The following is a 7,962-nucleotide window of genomic DNA, read 5'->3' as shown; positions in this document are numbered from 1 at the left end:
TCTTTATGGCACAAAGTGAAGAGGAACTAAAAAGCCTCTTGATGAAAAGGAAAGAGGAGAGTGAAAAAGTTGGCTTAAAGCTCAACATTCAGAAAACTAAGATGATGGCATCTTGTCCCTTCACTTCATGTGAAATAGATGGGGAAACAGTGGAAACAGTGTCAGACTTTATTTTGGGGGGCTCCAAAATCACTGCAGATGGTGACTGCAGCCATGAATTTAAAAGACGCTTACTCCTTGGAAGGAAAGTTATGACCAACCTACATAGTATATTGAAAAGCAGAGACATTACTTTGCCAACAAAGGTCCGTCTAGTCAAGGCTATGGTTTTCCAGTGGTCATGTATTGATGTGAGAGTTGGACTATAAAGAAAGCTGAGCACCGAAGAATTGATGCTTTTGAACTGAGGTGTTGGAGAAGACTCTTGAGAGTCCCCTGGACTGCAAGGAGATCCAACCAGTCCATTCTAAAAGAGATCAGCCCTGGGTGTTCTTTGGAAGGAATGATGCTAAAGCTGAAACTCCAGTACTTTGCCCACCTCATGTGAAGAGTTGACTCATTGGAAAAGGCTCTGATGCTGGGAGGGATTGGGGGCAGGAGGAAAAGGGGACAACAGAGGATGAGATGGCTGGATGGTACCACTGACTCGATGGATGTGAGTTTGAGTGAACTCTGGGAGTTGGTGATGGACAGGGAGGCCTGGCGTGCTTCAACTCATGGGGTTGCAAAGAGTCTGATACAACTGAGCGACTGAGCTGAACTGACTATGCTAAAGCCTTTGACTGTGTGGATCGCCACAAACTTTATAAAATTCCTAAAGAGATGGAAATACCAGTCTACCTTGCTAGCCTCCTGAGAACCTTGAATGCAGGTCAAGAGGCAACAGGTAGAACTGGACATGCCACAACTGACTGGTTCAAAATTTGGAAAGAAGAACTTCAAGCTGTCTAGTGTCACCCTTCTTATTTAACTTATATGCAGACTACAACATGTGAAATTCTGCGCTGGATGAATCGAAAGCTGGAAAAAGATAACAACTGCTGGGAAGAATAGCAACAACCTCATATATGCAGATGATACCACCCTAATGGCAAAAAGCAAAGAGGAACTAAAGAGACTTTTGATGAAGGTGAAAGAGGAGAGTGAAGAAGCTGGCTTAAACTCACCGTTCAAAATATGAAGATCATGGCATGTGATCCTATCACTTCATGGCAAATAGATGGGTAATAAATGGAAACAGTGACAGACTATTTTCTCGGGCTCCAAAATCACTGCAAACTGCAGCCATGAAATGAATACACACTTGTTACTTGGAAGAAATTCTATGACAAACCTCAGCAACATATTAAAATGCAGAGACATCAGTTTGCCAACAAAGGTCCATATGGTCAAAAATATGGTATTTCCTGTAGTCATGTATGGATATGACAGCTGCACAATAAATAAGGCTGAGCCCTCAAGAACTGATGCTTTTGAACTGTGGTGCTGAAGAAGACTCTCGAGAGTCCCTTGGATAGCAAGGAGATCAAACCAGTCAATCCTAAAGAAATCAACCCTGAATATCCATTGGAAGGACTGACACTGGAGCTGAAACTCCAATACTTGGAACACTTGATAGAAAGAGCTGACTCTTTGGAAATCATCCTGATGCTGGGAAAGATTGAAGGCAGGAGGAGAAGACAGCAACAGAAGATGAGATGGTTGGATGGCATCACTGCTTAATGGACATGAGTTTGAGCAAACTCTGAGATGTAGAAAAGGACAGGGAAGCATGGTGTGCTGCAGTTTATGGGGTCGCAAATGACTCCAGGACTAAAGAATAATGAAGATTTTAAAAATACAATAATTGGCTGCTTTCATATTTTCTCATATGAGCTGTCTAACTAACTCTGTTCCTCAGTACCATTTCACTTATTAGAAAAGTTTTACTTCAGACTGCCCTACATTGAGCTAGTTTCTTCATGCAATCCTTTATTAATGCTTCTGTAATCTTCTTCCATATCTCTTTCATAGTTTAATTAAATATTCATTTACATAATTGCTAATTATCTCTCTTTACAATGGAGGGCAGAGATTATGCCTGTTTTGTCAACATTGTTCCAATGCCTGCAATACACTATAGTAAATAGCACTTGCTAAATACAGTTTTGAATATTTGAGGCAATTTTATACTCATTTTACAGAAATGAATAGTTTAGCAAGGTTACACTTTCTGAAGTTTACATAGCTATTAAGATTGTGAACAAGAAATATATACAAAAGGGGAAATTATAGGAACTAGGTTATACACAAAAATATAATTTATAAAAATGACAGTTCATATTTTAAAATTGTCTAAGTATAATTTGGCTCCAGGAAAATCTGGTAATTTTTATTTTTCTTCCAATCCTTATCAATATCCATAACATAGTCTCTCTTTAGTCACTTGAGCATTTTTTACTATTTAGTCCTCAAAATTTCCCTTTTCTCACTTGATTTATACTTCTAATACTATCTGAAACTTGTGATCTGCCTTCACTTGTCCCACAAAAATGAAATTATTACTTTTGAACTCTTTTTTCATGTGTTTAATTCTTCAAAACATAGGCATCTTCCAACCCAACTTGTTCAGAGCAAATTAAGTTTTTAATATGAGTGTTAAAAATATAACACTTTAAATAAAGAAGTCCACAGATAAAATTTAATGGGAAAAATATGTAAAATTAGAGATTACGATTTTCATTGCATGGAAGAAAAACTATTAGAAAAATGGGTCATAAAAATACAATGAGTAAAATATACTCTCAGGAGAAATTGATTTTTACAAGTTATATTAGGGATTTTATGAAAATATTATTTGGCTCTGAAAATATTCCTGTTTTATCTATTTATCACTTTGTTAATATATCAATTATGAAATCACACAAGCAACCAAAGTAATCATGCAAATATTTTTTTACCTGATTTTAAAATTATTTTCCATGTTCATTCCTACAAGATTCAAGTTTTCAATACCAAAATGTTCATTACCATTATGATTTTTCTTTTTCTGTTTATAGATATGTATGAATCAGGGTGAAACCTACAAAATAATTTTTAATTACTTGGATCTTCTTTATGTTTCTGAAAGTTAATTTTATTTTTAATTTCTCCCATCATTCTTCTCTCAATATTTGCTGTAATTAGCACAATGTCATTACTGCACTGCATTCCACATAGTTCATTATTCACTGAAATATGTAATATCTGACCTAAATGTTGGGTCCCAGATCTATCCTTTTGAATAAGTTGTCCATCTTCAATCATTAAAATCAGTTCTTTGCAAATGGTACAACCTAGATTACACCAGTCATCTCTTTGGCCCATCCAGATCTTTACCAAGCAATTTAACTTTCTGAGGGTAAAAAGCATCTAAGAATAGGAATAGAGTTGATTGGTCTCACTTTGCATTGATGACCAAAGAGTTCAAACGGGTAGAATCACTGCATGGGAATCCTTCTATATTTTCAACTGTCCCAATAATTATTTCTTTTTCTTCTTTTACTTTCACCTGAAACTATCAACCAGGACTTCCATAACAATGGAAATGAAAGCAATTAAGAACTGCCACGTTTCATATCTACCAAACCAAGCTATATCTTCAATGTCTTCCCAACTGATATAATGAAAACAGCAATACTAACTATCTGGTAGTCTTTCCTGTCTTCTCAAGGATGTTGTTCCTGTGATTGCTCCCCTTCTTACCCACTGATATAGTTTTATTTACTTATTTATCTTACCCATTGATATAGTTTTACTATATCCTTCTTTATGAGAAATATGCACTCATCATCACTCTGTTCCCCTCAGACTACCTCAGTCTGCTCTCCTCTGCTTCACAGGAAAACCCTCCAGACTACATACTCAATGGCTTCACATTCTGTACATACTTGATAACTTCACACTCATCATTTATTTTTTTGCTAACCTTCCCTGATAAAGCACATGTTTCCTCCTTAAAGAAATAATCACTGTCAAATTACCAAAGGTCATTATTGCACCAAATCTAATGTTTACCTATTATTGAATATAATACTATAGAAATCCCTCTTTCCTTACTTACTTTCCCCTGAAGGTCACAATTAGCTCCTAGAGGCTGCCAAAACTTTTCCTTGAAAACCAAACTTATATATTTCCTCTTTAAAATCCCACTGTATGTCTAATAAGTGTCTCAAAATTAAGAATTGGAAAACAGAATCCTTGGAATTTTCAGAAAATCTTTTCCTCCCTAAGACATTATTTTGATTTTAATATTGTAAAAACTAATAAACTCATAATCTAAGTCTTCTTTCATTACTCTTATTTCTTTACCTCCTCGGCTATTTCTTCATTAGGATTTCTTGTTTTACCCTAAAAATACACCTCAAAGGTGACCAATTCTGCACATTCCCTCAAAACTGTTGGGGAAGTCTTCCTTGTTTCTTGTACTAACATCACCAAGAGCCTGAGAGGTTTTCTTGCTTCCATTCTTGTTCACATATAATCCACATAAGTCTGAGAGACTGTCTATCTACATAACTTATACTAACAGCCTACAGACTCCAATGCAAAAAAATTAAATGGAACAAAAATGACTATTTTTAATGAAAAAAGGTACAATTCACAAATCAGGCACTGTGAACCACTATACTCCTATAAAATAGACAAATATATATGAAGCAGAAACAGAAGGAATATGAGAAAAATACATAAAATCATAGTGAGAATTACTGAACGTTTGCCTGAGAATATTTTGAATGTAGAAAAAATTAATAATTTTAATATAAAGATTTAGACCCCTACATTCTACAGAAATATACTTAAAGCTTTGCATTTTATATATTGCTTATAAATGTATGTAAGATATTTAGAAAAACTGGCTAAAAGACAGACAAATCTTACCAAATTTCAGAGTAGAATTCTTGTTAGATATATTCTTTGACTATAATATTTTAAAATATATTAAAATTGGAATAAAAAACTTAACATTATGTGTATATAAATAATTAATTCTAAATAATTCTTGCACCAACTATAAAAAAATCCTCCTAGCAGTATACCAGAAGAATAATGTATCCTTTTGAGATATTTTATCTCAGGAAGGCTAAATTAGATGCACATTAGGAAATGTATTAATAAAACTTTTACATTAAGGGAGGAGAATATTTTAGAAGTTAAGAAGGAATTTGAGAAAGCCATTCTAAATTAACAGTCTTGATGAATTAGAAATAGAATGAAACTTTAACAGGAAAGTAAATATCCATATAGAAAAGAAACAGCATCTATGCCATCAGAGTGATGAATAAGATAAGGATGCACACTACTCTTAATAAGCACAGCTTTAGAGGGTTTAATCAATGCAAAAAGACAAATTTACAATAAACAGAATTCATTATTTACAGTTGATATGATGTTTGCTCAGAAAATCCAAAAGAATTATCAAAGAAACTATTAGAACTAACATAATTCAGTCAAGTCCCGTAATAAAAGTTAAGTGTATAAAATAATAGCTTTTTATATGTCAGTAATATTGGAGAAGACACTTGAGAGTCCCTTGGACTGCAAGGAAATCCAACTAGTCCATTCTAAAGATCAGTCCTGGGTGTTCTTTGGAAGAACTGATGCTAAAGCTGAAACTTCAATACTTTGGCCACCTCATGTGAAGAGTTGACTCATTGGAAAAGACCCTGATGCTGGGAGGGATTGGGGGCAGAAGGAGAAGGGGACGACAGAGGATGAGATGGCTGGATGGCATCACTGACTCAATGGACATGAGTTTGAGAACTCCGGGAGTTGGTGATAGACAGGGAGGCCTGGTGTGCTGCAATTCATGGGGTCACAAAGAGTTGGACATGACTGAGTGACTGAACTGAACTGAATATTTTTAAACAAAGTGAGAAAATTGGATTCACAAAAGCAAGTGTGCTAATGTTAAAGAAAATCCAATGTACACTGTCATTCTTCCCTATATACTTCAAAAAAATTTCCCATTACTTAGAATGAATCCAAACTCCTTCTTCCTAACTAAAAAGGCCCTGCCTGCTTCCTCAACTTAATTTAATTGCACGTGATTCTCCTAGTTCATGTGCATGGCATCACCGACTCAATGGACATGGGTTTGGGTAGACTCTGGGAGTTGGTGATGGACAGGGAGGCCTGGCGTGCTGTGATTCATGGGGTCGCAAAGAGTCCGACACAACTGAGTGACTGAACTGAACTGAAATTCTATTCTTCCTGCTGCATCTTCTTGCCAAATTGTTCTCAAATCAAATTGTATACATTCCAAAAGTCTTGTCTATTATTCTTAGTAAAGTATACCCACTGTTTTGAGACAGTCTTACATTACATTATTCAATTTTTCTTCAAGTTACATGTTAAAATATGACATGAATTTCTTTCTTTTTAAAAAATATCTCATGTTCACTTTGAAGATGGAAATGGCAACCCATTCCGGCATTCTTGCCTGGTGAATTCCATGGATAGTATAGTCCATCGGATAACAAATGGTCGGACAAGACTGAGCAACTAACACTTTCACTTTCACACTTCATGTTAAGTGAGAGAGTATAAAGTCCAGGAAGAACTGACTCATTGGAAAAGACCCTAATGCTGGGAAAGATTGAAGGCAGGAGGAGATGGGAACAACAGAGGATGAGATGGTTGGATGGTATCACAGACTCAATGGACATGAGTTTGAGCAAGCTCAGGAGTTGGTGATGGACAGGGAAACCTGGCAGGCTGCAGTCCATGGAGTTGCAGAGAGTCAGACGTGACTGAGCAACTGAACTGAATGAATTCCATAAGAGTAAATCATGAATCACTTGCTGATCATTTGAAAGAGGCAGAGAAAATGTTAGCAGCACATTTTAAAGGCAAAAGAGAGTAGACTTTAAAAGGTTTTCAAACAAAAAAAATGCGGCTTCCCTGGTGGCTCAGATTATAAAGGAACTGCATGCAACTCAGGAGGCCCAGGTTTGATCCCTGGGGCAGGAAGATCCCCTGGAAAAGGGAATGACTACCTACTTCAGGATTCTTGCCTGGAGAATGCCATGGACAGAGGAGCCTGGTGGACTACAGTCCATGGGATTGCAAAGAGTCGGGCGTGACTGAGCAACTAACACTTTCAATTTTAAAACATAAAACATTATTTAGGAGGAAAAATAAAGGAATTTTATTTGCCCTTTTCTCCCATTCTTGTACTCTTCTTGCTTTGTTTACTCCAAATGTAGTATCACCCACGCCAATTTGTACATGTCCAAATTGTCCTAAATTTTCATGGTTGAAGTACCATTTCCTGAGTGGTACTTTCCCGAATGTCTAAGGTAATTTATTCTACATGTAAACATCTGTAACATTATTATGTCTACTTTATTTATACTTCATAGCAATTATTTATTATGCATATGAATATTATTAGTGCTCAGGAATATTGCACCTATTATTTTATAATCACCACTGCAAAATATATCTCTGATTTATAATTTCATATCTCTGTTGTCACTAATATGACAATTTCAATATTACAAACTATTATTAGAAAAAAATGGACAGGAATCAAACATATATTTATTGGAGAAATAATTTGTTTCATGCTTTCCAAATTAGATCCTTGATACATTAACATCTAACTGTTTCCCAACTCAGGTGATAAACATTTTTAAAAGTTCAAAGTTTATTTGAAAAAATAGAGGTTATGGTACATTTTCCATATTATATAGTCCATAATATACAATTAACAATACATGTATTTTCTTCTATGACAACTTTGTTTTGTCGTTTTGTTTGCCTTTAATTTCTAATTGTCTTATTTTGGAGTGAAGTGCAGCAATTCTCTGTGACTACTATATAAACTGTTTAAAAGAACAGTCAAGTGTGGCCATGATATCAGGAATTTTACATTTACTTAGTAAAATGAAAGTTCCGAGGATGTCAAAGGAGTTTAAGTATTTCAATACTAGGATCAGT

This window comes from Oryx dammah, unplaced genomic scaffold (genome assembly GCF_014754425.2).
Source record: "Oryx dammah isolate SB20612 unplaced genomic scaffold, SCBI_Odam_1.1 HiC_scaffold_16, whole genome shotgun sequence".
NCBI classification, from domain to species: Eukaryota; Metazoa; Chordata; class Mammalia; order Artiodactyla; family Bovidae; genus Oryx; species Oryx dammah.
Note: the sequence above shows the minus strand (reverse complement) of the source record.